This window comes from Emydura macquarii, unplaced genomic scaffold (assembly GCF_026122565.2).
Source record: "Emydura macquarii macquarii isolate MOO-44397 ecotype Brisbane River unplaced genomic scaffold, CSIRO-AGI_Emac_v2 contig_2681, whole genome shotgun sequence".
Taxonomy (NCBI): Eukaryota; Metazoa; Chordata; order Testudines; family Chelidae; genus Emydura; species Emydura macquarii.
Window position 1 is genome coordinate 4,434,153 of NW_027132818.1, and position 22,511 is coordinate 4,456,663.

Genomic DNA, 22,511 nt, shown 5'->3' on the forward strand with positions numbered 1-22,511 from the left:
CAGGAATTTTTTTTCTTTTTAAAAAAATTGAGCAAAAAATCCCTTTGTTGCCTTGAAATAGAAAATGTCAGGGAGATAAAATAATTTAAAGCAATTTAAGTGAGTCATTATCTGCCAAAGCTAAATTTAGATGGTCCTAGGACATATGCTTAATGTACTAACTGAAAAGTATAAGATAGTGGAGAAGATACCCAGGCTTGGGTTCAAGTTATCTTTATCATTACTTTCTCTCACATAAGTGATGTCCTTGACCAAAATCCCTCTTATTTGTACTGTGTGTGAAGGGGGCCAACACAAGGCCATGTATTCCTTAAGACTTAACCCTCTCAATAGGCTAGTTAGGTAGCCCTTGTGTTAGCCCTCTGAATTTCACCCTCGGTTGCTGTTGTGCTTCTGAGAGGTTAGGTTGGTCTCTCAGCATGATGGGCAAGAAACACATTTGAAGAAAATCTCTGTAATTGTCCAAGATCTATAGTGTGCATTATGACAGAAAAGTATACCATATTTTCATTATTTGAATCAACTGCTTCTCAAAAATGGTGAGAAGTTGCAAAAAAAAATAAAATTAAATTAAAAAAAAAATCTGTAACACATATTCAGCTTCCCAGGTGCCAAACACAGTCCACACGGTTGAGTCAGGATCTACCTAAAGTTATGCTGTACAATTGTCCTGTGTAACAGTTTGGCTTGCCTCTTTAAGGGGTAGAGGCCTGGGTCCAGCAAACCCTAGTTACTAAGGAGGCACACCTGAGCAAAGAACCACTGATTCCCCTATAAAGAGTAGCAGGACGTTACACAGTGGATGAGTTGATAAGAAGAACAGAGTGGAGTGTGCAGAGGTTGCTGGAGCCTATTTGCTCCAGCAGAGAAACCTGCAAGGTGGGAAGATAGAAAGCCTGGGAGTGACCTGATAAGGAGGTAAATGGATGGACTTGAGAATGTTTTGAATGTTTTGATCATCTAAAAAACTGAAAAATGCTCTGAATAGATAAAAGGGTTAGTGATTAACTGAAGAAGCCCCTTGAAGGGGCAAACTGAGGCAAGGACCTAACTGCAAGTTTGCCTTCAGGGTGTGTGGGAGGTGGCCAACTGATGACACCCTGATACCTGCATGATGGCTTTTTGAATGGCTAGCAGCTAAAGATACTTTTACACATGTAGAATAATTTTTATTTAAGGACCTCAAGGTGTGTTGTAAAGATCAGTTAACCTTTCCTGTGGCTGGCATTATGGTGGTGGTTTTGGGTTGTGGGTTTTTTTTTTTTAGTTAAACAAATGGTTGAAGTAAGGGACAGCAGTCACGCAGCTAAGGTGAGGACTAAATCAAATAATGATTCTGGGGAAAGGTGGGAAATGGAAACAAGAAGTCCTGACTTTGTCATGTGCTTTAACCACTGGTCAGATGTCCTATGATAGAGGGACACTTGTTTGATCCTCTTTCCTAAAAGAGTTCCATGCTCACTGTACTTAAAAAAACAAACAAAACTCTTTATGTAAGAGATTTAAACTTTTATCCAGGGCAAATTCTAGTCTTAGTCACCACATGTATGGCTCCCACTGAGATCAGTGGGAATTGTATGAGTGCATCAGTGCACAGAATTTGATTCTTAGAGCAGCATTTGGCAGCAACAGTGCATGTTCTTCCTTGTTACCCTCTACATAAACTCATGGGACAAGAAGCTGCAAGTGAATGCTGAACAAAGCCACATGCACTTGTGCAGGTTACTCTTCTGCAAGGTGAACCCTCCTGAATGGGTTCAGAGGCAACACCTAATGGGGTAGCCCATGGCAACACAACACATTGGAGTCACCGTACCAAGGAGCTCGATGGGGCACAGGGCCTCCAGTAGCTTCCTCTAGGATATTGGTTTGGCAGTCCTGTCTCCACAAGGTGTAGGGGGAAACTACTACTTCCCCTGTTCAAACACAATGGCGAGAACTCAAGTACAAATGCACAGATAGCAGATCCAGATATAACAGAAGTTAATGAAAAGACTCCCATTGGCTTCAATGAGCTCTGAATCAGCCCCAGAGTTTCCAGTTCCCTTCAGGTGGTGGTTGCACATACTAGAGCATGAGGCCCTTTGTTTAATAGTTGGGTTTTTTTTCCTTTAATGACAAAGGAAATGTTTTTCCATCAAACTCAATATGGAAAATGAAGTCATGTTTGAGCTGCACTAAGCAAAACAACTCTAAATATATTTGTAACCTGCTCAGAATATTGTTTGCTCTTGATCAGAACTGAAAAATGACCAAAGAGAAATTCTTCAGAAATTCACATTTGGTCTGAGAACAAGAACTAGACATGTCAGTCAAAAGTGTAATGTCTTGAGTGTTTACACCTATATGGTCTTAGGTACAGGTCCTCACATCCAATTGGTTTCAGTAGAACTTGGAGCACTCAAAGTATTTCGACTCCTAAGGCCCAGATCCCCTTGTCACAATATACGCCTGAAAATTAAGAGATTAGGATGAAATTGTTTTATTGACCACTGCATTACATTGGTTTTATGCTGACTTCCGTGGAGTTACATAACTGAACAGAGAATGTGGTCCTAATCTCTAGTGTGGTGGTAACAAATCGACAATATGTAAATAGATCATATAGAGGGCTCAAAACATGGCAGGGAAGCTTGCAATGAAGAACTCGCTTTCAAAAATCCTATGCTAGTTAGAATTATGAAGAAAGCTGTGGCAGAGGCACTACTGATTAAACCGTTTTTAACTCAAACCCTGCTATCTAGAGCTTTGAAACTGCTTGACAAATGAGTTTACTGTGCCATTCTGCATCTTTTTAATTGTTTACAGTAACTCAGAGCAGAAGCCTGGGCATGGGGTAGTGCATAAAAATGCAATTTAGCTTTCCATTGTTGGTAAGGAATAACTTTATTTTGTCATGTACCATATGTTTACTGAACCAGCTGGCTCCACAATTAAATGAAACTTTATATAATGTAGGAGCTTGACTTTATTTTTCTCAAATTTTAGAAAAACAGAAGTGTAAAATTCCCAGAACTTTAATGGGCCATGATTTCACCCCATACGTCTAGGGACTATGGTGCTCAGTCAAATTGAACAAGACCATTCTCCAGGAGTTTAAATTGGTAGCCTAAAAACACAATGTTTTTTCAAAGAGAAACCAAGTTTTTCAGGCACACTGGTGCCAATATGCCTTGTTCACTTCTGTAATGAAATGTAAATTGTGGTGCTAAAATCACCAGATGTGCACTCTGCTGGAGACGTGGGCAGGAAGTGCATCACTTTTACAGGTCAAAAATAGTGTCAGACACTAAGAACACTCCAGTGAATCCTTTGCCAATTGGCATTGTTCTATAACAGCAACTCCTATCCGTCATGAACAACTCATTACATCCCACATGCTACTTTCTTAGTATTTATCCAAAAAGGGTTATGTAAGGTGTCTAATGAAAACTTATACTGATTTTCCTACATATTGTAGGATGTATGTACAGATGATCTTGAAGGAGCTGTATGTATTGAATATATGTGTAGGGACTGTCCCAGACAGAACTGACAAACAGGCTTCTTTTAGGCAGGAGATAAGGTGTTATCTTTCCATCAGATGTAAATGAAGCATTGTAAGTGAATACAATGGAAGTCCCATCTGCATGCAGAGTAAACAGAAGTATGTGAAGACACCTTGGAGCCAGCACCCCAGGAAATGAACCCCAGGGGTTCATTCTGGTTCTGGGTACAAAAGTAATGGACTTTGGGATATAAGAGGAAGGCAAGAGGACACTTTATCTATCACTGAGGGAGCAAAAAGGACAGCACTTTTTGCATCTGTGTACAGTGGATCCCAGTTAGGTGGGTTAGTGATGCTGGGAGTTTACTTTAGGTGAAAACCTACTTTAAACATAGATTTTAACCGGTTACAGTTCGCTAAATCTGAAGTTAGACTCTAACAAGTGTTATACTTTGATATGTGTAACCATTTCTGTTTCCATTATCCTCACTCAGTATCTCTTAAAACTTACTTATGATAGTTTCACTATGAGTATGTTACAATGCTGGAATATTATAAAGGTCCTCATTCTGAATAGTGCCAGTCAAGCTGTGTGTACACTGGCTCTTTGTGAATCGCTTACCTGATAACTTCTGAGTGTCCAGGGATGGGCTGTGTGCTGCAGGGAGCACCCCAAAGCCTTAGAGGTTGGTGTGTCTGTCAGGGCCGTTTTAAGACCTTCGTAGGCCCTAGGCACACTTGCCTTTGTAGGCCCCCCATCCAAAATAACTAATTTGATTATAAGCTATTAATATAATTTTTTATTTAAAACTATATAAAAATGTTTCGTAGGCCTTAAAAGTTTCGTAGGCCCTAGCATTGTGCCTAATGAATAATACGGTCCTGGTGTCTGTCACTAGCCTGGGCAAAGTCTGTGGAGACCAGGAAGTCAGTGCATTTGTGTGGCCAGAGGCTGTTGGTTTCAGGGAGCTGAGCTACAGTAGAGACAGACAAGACTGCATCAAGCTAAGCGCAGGTAGCCGTGAGATGCCTCCCAACCCTTTGGGGAAGCAGTCATGGTGTCTTTGTCCTTTTTAAACCAATTTTAAAAATAAACTAAAAGACTTTGCATACATTGGGTCTGGTTCCATGATATATTGGAGTTGCTTTGTACCATCTTGCTGGTGCAAAGCTGTTCTAAAGCTAGCTTAGCTAGCCATGGGCTAATTCTCTTGCTCAGGGAGATCCTTGGATGCTCTAGAGTTCCTATAGTGCTACTACCCCTCATCCCCTTCAGGGCCACTGATGTAGGAGGCATGACAAAGGCTTCCTTGTGCATGATCGATCTATAGTTCTCAGGAGATGCTACCCGTTGGACCATTGACAACTGGCATGCAATTGGGCAGCTCTGAGGCAGCTCTAGGTTATGCTGGGGTTGGACAGGCTTCAGAACATTTTGGTATTGGGAGACAGCAAAGGTGACATTGCATTAGTGAAATAATTATCCTGATTACACTGGATATAATAATCCAATAATTATATTCAACTTTAAACTCCCTGCCCCCCATTTCCAAGATGCACCAAGCATTGCTCAGTCTCAGCTCAAAATCTGGGCCACTGTTTCTATGGCACATGAAAAACATACCTGACTGCAGTAAAGGATACGGGCCATGAGGAGAACACAGATAACTGAGGAGAAGGTGGGTGAGATCTGTATTTTGCATGACTATTCTATGTGCCTTGGCTTACATGCTTGATGATATTCTGACTAACTGTGGGGAGTTAAATTAAAGGAGGCTCTGAGGTGGGATCAAACAGGACATAAAACAATGATCGATAATGGGTGTCTCTGGGGAGAACACCAAAGGTCCTTAAGAGAAACATTGGATGGGCTAGTCATTGGAGAATCCCTCCCTGCCAGAAGGTGGCAAGTCTATTTTTTCCAAGACCAGAGAATAAAATCAAAGTATTTGCTATGCAGTAAAATCCCCCCCCTGTTCTTCCCAAATCTTAGAAGAAAAGGTGTGGGAAGCTGGCAGCAATTTTTTGTGGAGAGACCCTGATATAGACAGAGCATGTGGCAGGGTTATGGAAGTAAGGCGGGGGATCTGCTGGGCTTGCCTGAGCTTTCAGGGGATAATGGGCTCTGCAGGGAAATCCCAGGTGTAGGAATGTATTGTGGGTTTATTCCTTTCTTCCTACTTGGTGTGTAGCTTTGTGTAAATGGACAATATGCCTGTTTGGAAGGAACTGTTATGAGTCACTTTGATCAGCTGCTGGCCACGGATACCCAAAGAGCAGGATCTTGCAGATACCAACTGCAGTTAAGACAGACATGTTAACACAGTGGTAAACAAGGAGGGGTCTGCCACACTGAAATCCAATTCTCCCTGTAGTAAGGTGAATGTAGTGATACTTGTCAAGAAAGGGGGGCACTAGTGCCTTGTAGCCCCTTGCAATCACTCACCTTGTAACTGTGGCAGAATGGTGGAAGTAGGGGTGTTGTAGCCTGTAGCAAGTCGAAAGTAGGAAGAATCAGAGTTTCACTGTGGGGCGGAGGGGGAGAGGGGAATGCAGGCTGAGGTCTATCACTTGGGAAGAGTACCTATGGGAGAGACAGAGAGAGAGAACTGCTGCAGCTCACACCTGAGCCATCACAATATTATGGCAGGGGTCATCCAGTGGTGGTGTTACACCAAGCCTTAAAAGTTCTTTCTTAATGTGTGAGCATTATTTCTTTGAAAAAATGCCACTGGTTATTAGTTTTGTAATGAACTTTGATTCTGAAGGTGCTGCTGCAAGCAACAGGAGAATTTGCACTCTGCCTTACTTTAACTGGAGTCGATTCTTGAGGCAGGCTTTCTCACTGGGAACAGGGCTCTTGTGTTTTGGCTGTGGCCTTAAAAGAAGGAATTGCTGTGCACTGTTTGTGACCACCTCTGGTCAAAGATAGTTGTATATAATATAATATAAAAAAGTTGCATTTAGAATATACTAGACTCCTAATCACTGACTCCCCCCCCACTCCAGTTGGACCTGCAAGGCCCCCAAAATCTGCTACTGCTTGGCACAGAGAAGAACAACAACAATAATGTATCAGTCCCTTGTAACTTAATCATAGTGCATGTACGTACACTGATAAAGTAGGCTGTGATCCTTATGGGTGAACATAGAAAGGTCTGTCTTTTAGAATACAAGCAGCTACAAGCCATGTATATTTCCTTCAGAGCACTCAGCTCTTTTCATCTTGCCTTGTGTACGGAATCATTGTTCTCTTGGCACAGAACACATCAGTACTGCCATCAGTGGGGAAAGTCTTGTGTAGTACATGATTGTCTGCTTTGAACTTCTGTAGCCATGCATTTGAGTTATGTCTCTGCTAATACTTCCTTTTTAAGTGGAGACCTAGTTGTTAAAAATTCATTAAGCTGGGGCAGTCAAAGTTCTTAGTTCTGCATTCCAAATGTAACCCATATGAAACATGTTAACCCAACTCAGTAGTAAATTACAAGTGAATACAGCACAGAAGCAGATAGGGACTCGCTATCCAAGTTGGATGAATATAAGAAAACAAAGAATAAATCATTTCTAGCAGTCTTACAGAATATTCTCCAGGATTCTGTCTCTCATAATTAAAAAAAAAAAATTTTTTTTTCTCTACAATTCCTCCAGTGGAGTTAGTACCAACTATGACACTTTTTGTATGCAGGACTTATATTAAATTAGTGCACTTGTAGACATTTTCTGTGGTGCTCATCATCCTAGTATGTGAGCGTCTGTTGAAAAGCCACTTGAATTCACCACTTTTTTTTGTAATAAAACAAAAATATTCCCATTTCTCTGACATCCCCTAGGTTATATGGACAAACACTACAGTAATGTAGTGCAGAAACTTGTTTTAAAATCTATATCTAATTCTTGTTGTTTGTGCATCCATAAATCATTCTTTTGAGAACTGATCTGATTTCCTTTATCATCTTGATGTTAATTCACAGAGATGTTCATCACCGTACACCTGGGTATCTGCTACTGTGGGTGGGGATGGAAGCCAGCATTCACATTCCTTCATCCCAGCAGAGTGCTCTGTAGGTGAAGGGGGGAGAGAGGTCACCTTTTAAGACACTAGAAGTGTTAGAATTAGCATCAATAGATAAAATTAGCTAATATGGTGATATTTTGTACTTTCTGTAGTACCTTCCATCTGAAGATCTCAAAGTGCCCTGAAGACATGAATTCAACCTCACAGACTCCCTCCTACTTAGTTCAGTATTATCCTCCTTTAACAGATGGGCAAACTGTCTCACCCAGAATGAGAGTGGTACAGGAACTGGAATTCCCAGGAACTGGGAAATTCTGTAATTTCAAAATTTGTTTTCATTTAGAATTAGAACAATGTCAATTTTTGAAATTGTCTGCAAAATGAAATCTTAAAGAATTCATTTTGGGTCAATTGAAACATTTTATTTTCAGAAAATAAAATTACATTTGGTTTTTTGTTTAAAAACATTTGAAAGTCATTTAAAGACAAAAGAAATTAAAATGTGCCTTTCTGAAAAGGTCAAAATAGAAAATGGAACATATTTGACCTTATCAAACACTTAGTTTCAATTTTTTTAGTCAAAATGAAGTTTTTTTTTTTTTTTTTTTTTGTCAAACATTTTTCCCACAGGACACTTTGATTTCAATGAATGCACATTTTCGGGGGGGGGGGGGGAGGGGAACCTGCTGTAGGAATGTTGTCTACCAGCTGTACACTGAACCTTTGGCTAAAATTTTCAAAAATGTCCACTAATTTTGTGTGTCAGCTTTTTGTGTGTCCAGCTTGAGACACTTTATAATCTCAAGCTGGGCATTTTAAAATTGAGGCTACCACAGTTAGGGCAAAATTTTCAAATATGTCCACTAACTGAATCCTTCAAGGTCATGAACAAAGTCTCTGAAAGATCAGAAATAAAAGCCAGATTTTCAGACTTCCAGTCCTGCATATTAGCCATAAGGCCATCATTTCTTTATTTGAAATACATTGCAGTTAGCTTAGTTTACCATAGCTTTTGAGGTGCTCAGAATCCTATTTTTGCTAAATCTGGCTTCATGTTGACAGATTTTAATAGGAAATTGCAGGTTTATTTCAAAAGAGCCTCTTGAAAATGAGTTTACCTGTAGTTACTAACTCTTAACTCATCTGAACAGGATTATCACAAACTGATGCTTTCTGCAATAAGGACTAGAAAAATCCTTTTTAAGACTTAAAGATATAATTTTTGAAAGTTTTAAAAAGTTGTTAATGTTTATTATGGTAGCACCTAGGGACTGACTCAGAATGGGATCTTATTGTGCTAGGCACTGTTTCAACAGTAATCGGCAATCCATGCTGTGAAGAGCTTGCACTCTGATAGATGAGACAGACCGGGTAGAAGAAAGGGATAGAACATACAAGTAGAGTGAACAATGTGATTGCAAGGAAACTTTTTTTTTTTGAGCATGGGGAGGTGGTTAACCCTCACAATTTCTTGACTTTATTATTGTGATAGCACCTGAAGGCACCAAGATCAGTGTCTCAGTCTGCTAAGGTGATAAATACAAAGTCAGATTTGAAATACTATCCCAGAAGAGTGAAGAGGAGAACGTTTCCCAGACTAGATGGTAATCACCTTACCAGCCATCATGCTGCAGGATTGATAGCCTTTTTTATCCTACTTAGCTGCAGATTCAAGTCTTAATCCTTGTTGGGATTTTGATGAATTGCATGCCTTGCCTGATTTCTAGAGCTGGCTGGAAACTAGAATCCCCATTCACTGGGGGAAACTCTGAAATTAAAAAACCAACAAACAAAAAAAAAAACTTCCAGATCCAAACTAAAAATGAAATTTTTGAAATTTCCCACAGAATGGGAATTCCAGAATTTCACTTTAGCAATTTTTTTTAACAGTGTTTTATTCTGACCTTTTGTAAATGTTGCTGAAGCTTCTTGAGCCCAAAGCCTGACAGGCAGGAAGCTAAGTACCTCAGGGATCCTTCTTCCATTGCTGCTGAGGAGCTGAGATCTGCTTCTGATGCAGTCCACCAAGTGAGCTGCTTTGTAGCCAGGGACCCTAAAAGTCCTGGAAACCTAGGCTGCTGGGGGGAGACAAGCTTGGGAGCTAGCGTTTCCAGGCTTTCAGCTCCAGGACAGCCTGACAGGTGGACCACCAAGGAACCAGGTGAGTGAGTCGGCAAAAAATCAAGGGTTCCTTTGAAATTTCATTATCGATGACATGTTTATGCAAAACGTTTAGCTTTCAACAAAGCTGCATTTTCCAGTGGAAAAATGTTGTTCTGGAAAATTTCCAACCAGCTCTACTTATTATCTTTCTGCACATTTTGGGGATGGACCTTACTTTTGCAGATAGAAAGTAAACTCTGGGCTGGTGTAGGTTAGGGGCTTGCAGGTTAAAATACAGAGAGCCCACTGAGCTTCTGAATTGAATGAGTCTAATGTTTCCATGGTTTCATGTGCAGACCTCCACACTGAAATCAATGAGAGGCTCTGAGTAGAAATCAATGATCAGCTATTCCTGTTTATAGTAGGAGCTGCAATCTGGTTTATAGGATTAAACTCAGTCCAATGTGGTGAATTTTACTGTCTATTTAACTAAATTCAAACTGGAGTGGAGGAGGGAGAAGGGAAGGACTGGGACTGAAAAGAGCTTGGTCTTGTTTGCATCTACCATAGAATTTATGGGTGGTTTTAAGTACGTGGCTTAGGCCCGATTCCTAAAAAGGCTTATAAATGTATTTAACTGTATGAATGCTGAGTAATCCATTGATGTTGAGATTATTCACAGTATATGAAGTTAAGCAAGTGTGTAGTCTTTGCAGGATTGAGGCCCTAAATAATGCCTATTGCACAGCTGCGAAATAGCAGCCCTTAATACTTACCTGCTTTGCAAGTATGTTACAGGGCCAAGGTAGTTAGTATTTGCAAAGTTCTTTGAGATCCTTCTATGGAAAGTGGGAGTGATTAGGTTTACTATAAATTATTTGCATTGTTACTTTTGTGGCATTCACTTCAGTAGAAGGCTTACATGGCCAAACTTTAATCTTGGTTATACTCGTGTATTGGGGATAGTGTATGTTCTCTTGTTTTCTTTATTATTTGGCTCCTAGTATTTTTGCTATTCCAGCTTAATGTTTTTTGTGCCTCCAATGTTTTTATTGAAATCTGGAACAAAAACTCAGCAAATTCATCTGGCTATATAGGCTGGTCAAGAATGATTAATGTCATGTGTTGGTTTTGGATGTAGATACACTACAGACTGCAGTGATTTGTGGAATCTGAGATTAAACTGTAGCCTGTCTGTGTCCTCCACATATTGTTTGATGGTTGGGACTGATTAATCATATGCACATACTGTGGGGATTTAAACATGTTATGGATTTCCTTTTGCATGGTAATATAAAACAAAAAATAAACTCATTCAGTTTATCCACTAAACTTAGTGTGAATGTTGAATTGTACTGGTAATTAATCTTAAATTAAGTGATTGAGTAGCTAGGCTTACACCCTAGGTTTCATGTATTTTATATTAGGGGCTAATATTGCAGTCCTTACTTTCCTCTGTATTTTCATGGAACTTGATGGGGCTATCACATGAATAAGAGTATCAGGGTCAGGCCTTCAGCTGGGAGGTTGGGCAGATACATTTTTATGAAAGGAGTTTATCATGCGGGCTGGCTTGAGTGGGGGGCATTTAGTATATTGGGTGACATCAGTATGGCAGAATCATAATCCATGTGGGATATGCCATGTCAGGTACTGTTAGGAAGGTTATAATGTGCTAAGTAAGATAATACTTATGTTCATGTGTGATATTTGAAATGGAAGTTATAGATGTATTTGAGATCTGTATTTCAAATTGTTCTGCCTGGGCAACACCCCAGATAGGAAGGCTGCAGAACAATGGCCTGCATAATGGCCCATTAAGGCATTCCCAGGTGCAAGGGGCCCTGAGGGAGAAGCCAGCATCACCACTGAGTCACCAAAACCTGCTTACCTGACTCTGGACTCCACGGCAGGCAGCCTACCTGATGAAGCATCAGGACTGTCCCATGTGACTATGGACCCTAGGCACACCAGAGGAGTCACCAGGATTGGCCCATGTGACTCTGGACTCCATTTTGGGTCTTGTGACTGCCCACAGACCACATGACCAGAGGAGGGGGTTTATAAGATCAAGCCAGAGAAACCAGTTTGTCTTTGTTCCTGTCCAGTCTGCAGACATACACCTATCTCTGGACCAATTCATCTTGCAACTGAACCGAAGGACTTAGACCCATCCAGGTACTGGATGTGAACCAGAGAGAACTACACAAGCCTGCAAATCCACATTTCCTCCAGAAACCTGAAGTATATGGACTTTTAATCATTTGTATATCTGTGATTCACTTTAACCCTTTAACATTTCTCTCATGGTTTATTCCTTTCTTTTTACAATAAACCTTTAGTTTAGACACTAAAGGATTGGCTGACAGCGTGGTATTTTAGGTAAGATCCAAACTCATATTGAATTGGTGCTGTGGCTGACCCCTTGGGGTCAGAGGGAACCTTTTTAGTAAAGAGCGTAAAGTTTAAGTAACTGGTCTCTTTGCTTGACCTAGTGCTGATTTGGGAGCCAGGAGCTGAAATGCAATAAAGGGGGCTGTGTACATTTGTGTACTGGCTTCTTGATATCTAGTGTAGGGTAATCAGAAGCAGATTGTGGCTGGTTGGGAAGCCGGGCTTCAGTGTCACCCACCAGCATGGGGAGAATCTGCTTTCCTTTTGCAGCCTGCCCTGACCTTGGCATTGACAACCCTGGGCATGGGTCGTATCACAGAGTTCATAAAATGCAAATATTAAACTCTGCTTCCAAGCCTCCTTCAAAATCCAGGTATCTGCTTTGTTTTTTTCTAGATGGTATGTTTACTGGCTGTCACTATTAGCCATGTTACAGGGTAATTATGATTTATAGTTGATTGCCAGTTAAAAGTTCATGTCGGGAGTGAAAAGTGAATGTCTTCCCTGTTCGTAGAATGCCTTGAAAGCATTACAGGGATATGTCTTCCTGTGCACATGTAGCGCCTGCTACCACCAGGGCCCATTCCCAACTGGTGTGTCTGGTGCTACTGCAATACAAACAATAAATGAAGGTCAACATATCAAATGCATGTGCCTGAATATAGGTGCCTACATCATCCATATTTAGGCACCTTCATTGAATTCGGTGGTACTTGTGAGTAGTCAGCATCTGTCAGTCAGGCCACTTGTTTTTAGATGCTGGACTATGGATGTTTGAAAGCCTAGGCTGACATGAATAATTGGTAGAAAACTTCTTGTAAATAAGTCACTGAAACATGTTGAATGTACTCTTAAAATAGGAAAGGTGAGCTTGGTTTCAGAGCTTCAATTGGTTATATTTACATACCGAGTATTTTTCACAATGGCAATGTGTCCACATGGAGTGGAGCCCAGACATTTTTTCTCTTGGTACGCTTTCCTTACTTGCTGTGAGTAGTATAAATGATGAGATGCAGATATAGCTTTTGAAAATATTCTCTGTAGGTATGAATACCCTCCCTCCTATGTATGAATATTTTATGCCTTGTGCCAAAGAACATACTTAGAAGTCTAAGGTGCACTTAATCTCCACTCACATAATTGTACCAGAATGGAAGTTATAGTGGCTCACTCTTGACTAACCGTAGTAGTTTGTTGGTGTATTCCAGTAGTTTGTCATATTGCTCCAGGTTCATGCATGGGGCTCTCAGTAATCTTAATGTAAGTTACACAAAGGTGCGGGAACAGTAAACACTTTGGACTGCTTTGAAATCAGTTGGAGTTTTGTCATTGACTTTGATGGACCCAGGATTTCACCCTACCCTAAGATAGGAATATAAATGTCAGCCTAAGATTGCCATTTTTTTTTTCTAACCTCGTTTTAAGTCTTTAGGCCACAGGTAATTTATAGGAATTTCTTTTATTTCTGGTGCTTTTTATTATCCTTTACCTGAGAAATGCCTTGGAAGGACAAAATGATGCATAAGTGGTTGGTACCTGAGCTCACTAGTGAGGTGTTATGGTACTGTCGAAGGCCACAACCATTTGTTTTAAAGTATTGGGTAGGCCCTGATACTGTGAGCTCTGAATGAACAAAATCTCGTTGATTTAGATGTGGTTCTAAATGAGCACAGAGAACTCATTGCAGAATTGGGAGGCTGTAGTTTACTTTTCTGTTCATCTAATATATAGGTTTGTATCACTGTAGTAAGAAAGCATGCAGCATAGGAAGACTGAGTTAACTTTGTTCATGTGTCAAATCAAAGATTGCAATCAATTTCTACGCTTCCCTGGGGAAATTCACTGAAACCTGTTTCAAAGGGAGTGACAACAAGGGCTGTGGACTACCAGTCTCCTATTCATCTCCGGTGCTCTATTTTCTCTCCTTTGCAGCACTTGTGTAGGAGCAGGAAAATGATGCTGTCTGACAGTGGTTCTCTTCCATTGATAACATGGCAACTTTTTTAAATAAAAAGGAGACACTGTGCCTTTTCCCTAGTAATGTTCTGTTCTACATGGATTCGTACACTATCCTCAGTACTGCAGTATCTGAGCCACTACCAGTAGCCTGCCATAATCCACCATATTCTCGTATAGTCATTATAAAGAAAAGTACTTTTTAGAATGTTGTTTTGGAGGCAGGTAATCTTAATGTGGGCTACTTGGTTCCTGGATTGTGTGAAAATATTCTACTTGTGCAGCTGCAACCTATAGCTAATAATGGGACAGTGTATTAGGAATCTTTTCTTTGTGTGCAGTATGAAGGTTCAGTCTGTAGTTAAAAAAATGTAGAAAAAATTCCATTTTTGTGAGGAAAATGTTGTACTAAAATGTCAAATAGAGCTGAGCAAATTTTTTTCAGTAATACTTTAATCAAATAAGACCCTTTTCCATTACTTTAAAATCCCCTTTTGAACTTTAAATAATTTTTATACAGTCTACCCTCTCTCTCCTGCCACCACACAGTAATTCTCTATCCTGCTGAATAGTCATTGTTATGTAGACAGCTTATTTGTTGCACACCCTAAGACCCTGGTCATTCAGTGAACTCTCTGCTGGGAGAACTGTCTGCATGGAGCTGTAGGATTGGGGCCTAAATTATCATTCTTTCTTCCAGATCACCTATGCATTTGGTTGCTTAAATGGTAGATAGTAGGCTAATCTTCCACTATAGTCTTAAGTGCCCATATGTTTAATCATTCCATGATTTGACTCAGTATTGCTGAAGTCAACAAGAATATTCACTAGCAAAGTAAGCAGGATTTGACACTCATTGCTCTAAGTAGAGTCCATACTAAATTTCTGAAATACCTTGTCTCTGAATGATATTCTAATTATTACTCTTGCAGTATATGAGGCCAAAGAGGTTGATCAGACTGGAAATAAGGCATAAAATGTTATGGTGAATGTAATTAACTGTTGGAACAATTTACCAAGAGTCATGTGGATTCTCTATCACTGGAAATTTTTAATCAAGATTGGATGTTTTCTAAGATAAATGCTTTAGGAATTATTTTGGGGAAATTCTATGGCCTGTATTTTACAGGAGGTCAGACTAGATCACAATGGTCCCTTCTGTCCTTGAAATTCATGATATTATAACGTATCATAAAGTTCTCATCAGAGTATTTGGCTTTCTGTTCTTCTCTCTTTATTCAAATCAGTCATTTTATAAAAGTGATACATGGTATGGGCATGTTTACTGGTCTACCAGAAACTTTTTGACCTTCTCTCACTTTGAATTCTGTCTGTAAATCACATGCACTTAGCTTTTCAGATTCTAAGCGGGATGAGAAGAGCTGATCTGTTTTGAATGGGAGCATTTAAAATTGCTGTGACAGACTGAGAAGTTCCAGGGCCACTGAGCTCCATTGGCTGTTTAATATGTAAAATTGTCTGCCTTTGTCTTTCTCCGTACCAAAAACACTATTCTCTAAGGCCAGCATTCAAAAGTGTGTACCTATTCACAGCAGATTCACCGCTGTCAGATCGATTCTTTGAGATTGATTGAGCAGAAGTGGAGACCCACTCAATCAATCTGGAAATTGACTTAAATCCACCCCTGGAAAAAGAGTAATGCTGTGTCAACAGGAGGGCATTTCCCATCAGCGCAGCATAGTGGGGACGCCATGCTCATTAGAATTTAGGAAGTTAATGGGAGATACACAAGCTACTCTTGCATACCTCCTGTCGACTGCTGCTGAATTTCACTGTAAGTATAGACCAGGCCGTAGTCACCTAAATAGGCTTCTAATTAAACACCTAATTTTCAGAAATCCATGAGTGTCAGGTGCTCGGTACCTCTGATCAGGCACTTTTAGTTAGGTGTCTTCTGCTTAGGCTTCCAGGCCTGGACATTTTGATCCAAGTACATTATTTATAAAACTGCACTTCTACAGGCTTTTATTAGGCAAGTTTTTTCTAAAGCAACTAGTTGCTTTGGGTGCCTCCATTTTTGAGTGTGTAGCTTGAGATCCTATAAATCAGGGCCTTTTAAAGTAAGTGTTTAGCACCACCCTCTGAAAATCAGGCCCCTTCAATGGTGTTTCACACTAGGCACCTAAAAATTGGGGCTCGCAAGGTGAATGCTCACTTTTTTGAGAATCGTAGACATTATGCATGTCCAGGAATGGTTTTAAACTAATCAACTCAGTTAAAATGAACACCAGTGCTATATTTATAGAAAAGGAACTTTATTAATATAAAAGACAGTGGTGCACAAGTCACATTCAGTTCCTGCACTTTAAAAAAAATGTCTAGTACCCCCTCTCCCCATTTATTAACATTTCTTGAAGTATAATAGACAATTGGGGTGTTCTTTTTTTTTTCCTGTAAATTTGGTATGCTATGCTAAGTGTCTAGTCCAACAACAGATATTACTAATTAGAGTTTATAGAGCCATTATCTATAGATTGGCTCCAAAGAAGAAACATAAATTATTTGATTACCTGTTTACTTAGACTTGACCAATTTATTCTGGATTATCCTATTGCAAGACATCATTGAGATCTGTATAGCCAGTGGAAATAGTTGAATTTGGGTGACAAATGCTGATTGCCTTTATTTTGGAAATAGAATAGGTAGGTAACATTATCAGTCTATATCGGATTGCTTAGCGGTCTGAAGACTATAAGGTTGTCATTGAGTGAAGAAACCAAAGGTTAACAATGAAATTGTGAGATGTCGTCTTTTTACTGTACCATGTAGTTGGAATCAATCACCAGTGGTCTAGCTCCTAATTTCTTGTGGATATTTGACCTAGTTCTGAAACCACTGCATAGCCTAGCAGTCTTTAAACTATTCCAAGCTCTAGACAGTGTTAACTCTTACCTCTGATAGCAGCATGAAATTTTACAAAAATGTTGGAGGCTACATATAAGTAACAATGACTAATCAATAAAAAAAATCCATTGGGTTGATTAAGCTTTAGTAGAAGTATGGTTAAACTTCAGCCAAAACAACAATTTCTGATAAGCTTCACAGTTTACAAAGACTAAAATCCATTCTACATTATATTTAAAAAAAAAAAAAAAACTTGCACTGGAATACATTCTGTAAACTTACTTGTTTATTCCCAGACATAACTAATATGTTTAATCCTTCTTTGGTTACATCTTGAGTTGTGTTGCTGTTGCAGACATTTTGGATTGAATTATATTTTGCCAACATTTAGTCTTATTAAAATTTTACTCTGATGTACTTGATTTACATAATTATACCTTTTTTTGTTTTTCCAAACTGTTGCTAGCAATCTGGTAAGTAAAATTCTAAGGAAGATAGCTGAAGTCTTTACAATAGGATGTAGATGTGTTTGTGTAATATTTAAATGTCAGGGTAAAAACTGTACTTTGTTTCCCCATAATCAGCATTAAAAATTCTCACTTTGTGAAATTGCAGGGATTGTGGCTTGAATTCTAATGCCAAAATGGGTCTTAAAGTAGGGATTAAAGTAAGACATGAGTGTTCTTAAGGTTTGAGACTAATATTTGATCTAAATACTTGTTTAAGACTTTGTCAAGCAGATCAAAAACTATTTCTTTGATCTATGGAATTCTTCATGTGATGGATGAAATGTCACAGCTAATTAGGACAAATAATGCATGGTTATTGGAAGCATATACTGAATGGGCGTGATTCATCACTGTTACACCACCAATGTGGGGTGTTTTTTGTTAGCATCAGTGGAGCACCCCCAGTATAAAATGGGAGTAATGCAGTGGTGAATTGGCCCCTATATCTTCAATGAAGGATATAACTTGGCCAATTCCTATGTTGTTGCAATAGTTGCTTCAGGTAGTTCATTGGTGTTTTAGTTCCTTCAGCTTCATACTAGTGGTTGAGCATATAGTTTACAAGTTTGCAGTTATTCAGGATCCAGGTTTTCAAATTCTAGGCCAAGCTGCATCTGCAACATGGAAGCACAGTGATGTAGCAACATTAAGATCCTGTCTCTTCCCCTACTGGGTGTGGTTCTGCCCCCAGTGGATTCCTCAGTGACTGTTTTGCCCTTGAGTTGATGTTGGGGAAGGCAATGCCTTGGCACTAACCAGCTTAAACATGTGACTAGACTGAGGTGAGTGAAGGGGCCTTACCATCTAGGGAGACTGATTTGGCTATTTTCTATAGACCGTATTCTTGTATGATAGTTGTGAAACAGAACTATTGCATGGGAGAAGATATGGGAACCCATCAAGGCAAAGACAATTGCCCATCCCAATTCTGAAAGGAGGGTGAGAAGCCTTGGTGCTAACTGGGGTATATTGAAAAATGTGTTAAAATTGTAAGCTATCACTTTTATTAGGGTTTTTTCATGATCCTGTTTGTAGGCCAAGGGGCTTATAGGGAAGTATGTGAGCAGCAATCAGTTCGCAGCCAACCAGTACACAGTAAGATGGTGCCTCTGTTAGTAGGGAGCAGCCTGCTTTGGGCTTGTGTGTGTGTTAGGATTCTGAATTCTAAGGAATAGAGTTATGGTGTAACCTTCTAGCAAAAGCATTTTATATTTGTATCTAACTTTGTGTGTGCTATGAACAAAATAATCAAACCAATGTAGGGACCCTGATTTGATCCCAGCTTTCCCCCCTGCTGGAATTATACTGAAGTTAGTGAAACCCAAAGTCTGTAGTTACTCCCATGCCACACATAGGAGTGGAGGTGAACTTCCCTTCCCTTTCACTGGGCCAGATGACCTCAGGGTCACTCTCCCTGATATATAGATGATTTGCATAGCTGTATGCTATGTTAACCTGAGCCAGAATATGATTTATTTTTAGTTGTAAAGATAACAGATTACCTACTTCTCCTAGTGTCTTCTACTAACTTCTTCTAATAACTTTTGGAATCTGTTAAGAAAACATGCGATGGAAACTTCATTAATTGCATATGCTTATTAAAACTCTCCAAAAAGCCATCCAACCAAACACCACCACCACAAATGAGAGAATTTATAGTGCACCGGTTCAGGACCTACACCCAACATACATCTCTTAAAATTCCCAGTTCAAAATTCATTAACAACAATATAAAGGCCAGACTGCAATACCTTTATTCTCACATTGGGTAATACCTTTTCCACACACAGCCCTATTAACTTCACTGCGGCTGCTCATACTCTAAATATTCATTGTCAATAGGGTACCCCACTCTGGCACTAAGATGCTCTAGGAAGTTCCATTATACATGCAGTGCTGTTCTCTATTCTTCAGCTGGCACTTAATACCTGTGCTATTCCACATTTTTCATCTCATTCATACAGATCCATGTGATCAATCAGAATGCAAGCACCAGATCTAAGCTGGGCTGGAGCTCAACAATTAGTTCATTTCTAATTAGTAATATCTTTCAAGATGATATAATCCAAGTTTAATTTGGGTGAGACCTGTCTCCATCCTCACCTTCCTATTGGATGGTAAATAATGAAACAAGTTAACAATGACATTGCCACTCACTTAAACACATCTGCTAAAAGCAAGAGACACCGTATAGTGGGCTGAGCATGGAGTCAGGAGCGAGGTGCTGCTGTGTTCTCTCCTGGCTTGGACACTCAGCTTCCTTTGTAGTCTTGGATAAGTCATTCAGACTAACTGCATGTGTCAGTTTTCTCTAACTTCTGTTTTCAGTCATTTTTCCAAGCCTTATGAGATTTACCAAATTAATGTTTGAAAAGCAGCATGAGTCAAAACCATATATTCCTTTATTTAGTCAAAGCACCCCTTAGGAAATGAAGTGATTTACTGGAGTAAAGGTTGGGGAATTTGATCCTACATTATCACCTTGTGCTTAAAATGTATAAATCCATAGTAAAACATGATCATGCAATACCTGGATGCCTGATTTATAGGTCCTAAACAAAAATAAATATATGGATTTGGCTAGCACTCCAAGTGGATAAATTTCACCTTGCCCATTAGTCCTTCAGTCCAATGCCCACTGAATTCAATGGAGCCTTCGTTGACTTCAGCTCATGTTGCATCGGGCCATGTAGAATACGTGCTTGAGTACCAAACAATGTTACAAACAGTTTATATCTATCCCATAAGATCAGTGGAATAAATACTTGTGTATATCTCTCCTATAACAACCTGATCTAAATGAAGTAGAACCTACTGTATATTTTGAAGTGAAATTTTGTTAAATTTTGGACACACATTACTAGTTAAATCCTGCTGACTTTACTCATGTGAGTAATTGCATTATGTTTCAGTGGGAGAACTCAGGTGAAAAAGGTGAGAAGGATCTCGCCCATCACTAGAGTTGACTTAATTGTTTTTGTTAAACACTGATTGATGGATAATGGCATCTTTCCCTGAACAAGTGATTTTGTGGAAAATTTGTATTTTGTTTGCAAGTTAAGTTTTTTGATAACCAAAAAATATCCACTGAAAAGGAGGAAAAAGAGGGGGAGAAAAAATAATTGTCCTAAATCTTTCAGTTTTTGAAATGCAAAACACTTTTTTCTTTCTTTGTGGATTTTCCCCCAAAAAATTTCACATAAAAACAGCTAATATTTGTCATACTGCAAGTTTTTCTGTCTTTCGTTAGGTCCCGGTAAAGGTGACTTATGTGCTGGTTGTCTTGGTGTACTTTACAAATCATTTTTATTAATTCTTAGTGTATTTTGTTCTGTAATCCTGTTGTATGGCTACACTGCAATAAAAAACCCAAGGCACCATGTCTGTCTGGATCAACTGATTTAGGCGTGTGTGGCTTGGGCTATGGGACTAAAAATAGCAGGGTAGACCTTCCTGGTTGGGCTGGAGTCCTGGCTCTGAGATCCTCATCCCTCCTCCCCCCAAATGGGGATTCAGAGCCTGAGCTCCAGACCAAACCAAATGTATGCATTGCTGTTTTTAGCCCCACAGTCTTAAGACCTGTGAGTTTGAATCAGCTGGGCTGGTCCAGCTGCAGCAGTGCCAGGGGTCTTTCATTGTAGTGTAGAGATCCCTATTGGGGTGTGCTTACACTATACACTAAGCCCAGCCTCTTGTTCAGGTTTAAGCCCAAGTTCCCCTTCCTTTCACACACAAATCAGTCTGACTTGTGTCAGCAATCACTGAAGACCTGTACCCTAGGACCTTGCTGGGTGGGGAGGGGTCAGAGCCTGAGTCCTGCTGTGACTTGGGTCCGAACCCTATCATTTTGCAGTGTGAACACAGGTCAAGCTGCAGACCCAAAACAGAAGGTCTCTGTAGTGCAGTATGGATGTTTGCATGACAGAGACTCGGATCCAGCAATTGTAAATTCAGTGTGGATGATTAAGTGTGGGCTTGGAAATACCAAGTCCACAATCCTGGTCTTGTGCAGTGTAGACACCCTTAGATAGTGACATACTTTCCACATAAGTGATTGGTGCCTTGGAAATATTTAGATTGGTGGTTTTTTGTTTTACTTTGATTTAATTAGTAATGAGAGATCCACGAATCTAGATAAAGGGTCATATATTTAAAGGTATTTAGGTCCCTAGTTGGTTTTTTCAAAAGCCTTTAGGTTCCTAACACCTATTGACATCAATGTGTTTTAGGCCTCTAGGAGTCTGGAAAAACCTAAGAACCTAAATACCTTTTAAAAATCTGGCCCAAAGTCTACCTGTTGACTCAATTTATTAAGTAACTTGTTTAGTACTTCATTGAGGAGCACTAGTTTATGTGGTTTCTTATATTTAGTGCTGAATAAACTACAGTGCTGTAAAGGACTGAAATAGGGCTGGAATATGATATACAAGGAATAACAATAGAGAGATCTACAAATGACTCCCCACTTGACTATTTCAAGACAAATGAAAAGTGCATCAAATAGATATAAATCCTTGCTGGCAGATATGTTTCTTATGGTCTGAAGATCACTTGTGTTTTGTTTCCAAAGCCAAGTGCAAATACTTTGTTTCCCCTGTTCTACTGTTACCACTGCCATTGTGTCATGAATTATACATTTTTTTTTTTAAGAGAGAGAAGTCACATGTGGGATAATATTAAAGGAAGCAAGTCATTTTACATGACCTTTAGTGTTATAAATTTGGTAGTGACTAGATGCAATTTGTCTATTTACTTTAGGGATTAGTTACTTTCATTACGCAAATAGTATAATGTTGAGAAGCTGAGTTACTTAGGAACTGGCATAGGTTTTGAAAACTGATCTGCTGCCATTGACGTACATGTGAGAATAAAAATGGTTTTATTTTATGGTAATAGAAGATTTTAATGCAGTGGGCCGGAAGGAAATCAAGCACAATCAGAAGTCCATATCACATTGAAAGTGGGCACAATTACGGTGTGAATTCAAAAAGTACTGTTTCGGGAAACCAATTATTTTAATTATTCAAATGCCCCATTCAAATCATATTTAACTACTAAAAATGGTATATTTCCACATACTACTCTCCCTTTCTCAACAATCAGGAAGGTTAGGTCATTGGATAGCAAGCCACAGATTTAATTAAATGCCTGACTGTCAAAAAACATGCTTCTATAGACA

General features: G+C 39.4%; 1 long non-coding RNA gene across 1 annotated transcript in view; it reads left to right on the forward strand.

Annotated features, from left to right (window-relative positions):
• The first annotated feature begins 813 nt into the window (after positions 1-813).
• Positions 814-22,511, forward strand: part of LOC137164713 (uncharacterized) — a 58,913-nt gene continuing 37,215 nt past the window's right edge. Inside the window, exon 1 of the long non-coding RNA XR_010923177.1 lies at positions 814-918. This is a non-coding gene — a long non-coding RNA (uncharacterized lncRNA). The remainder of the gene's footprint in view (positions 919-22,511) is intronic.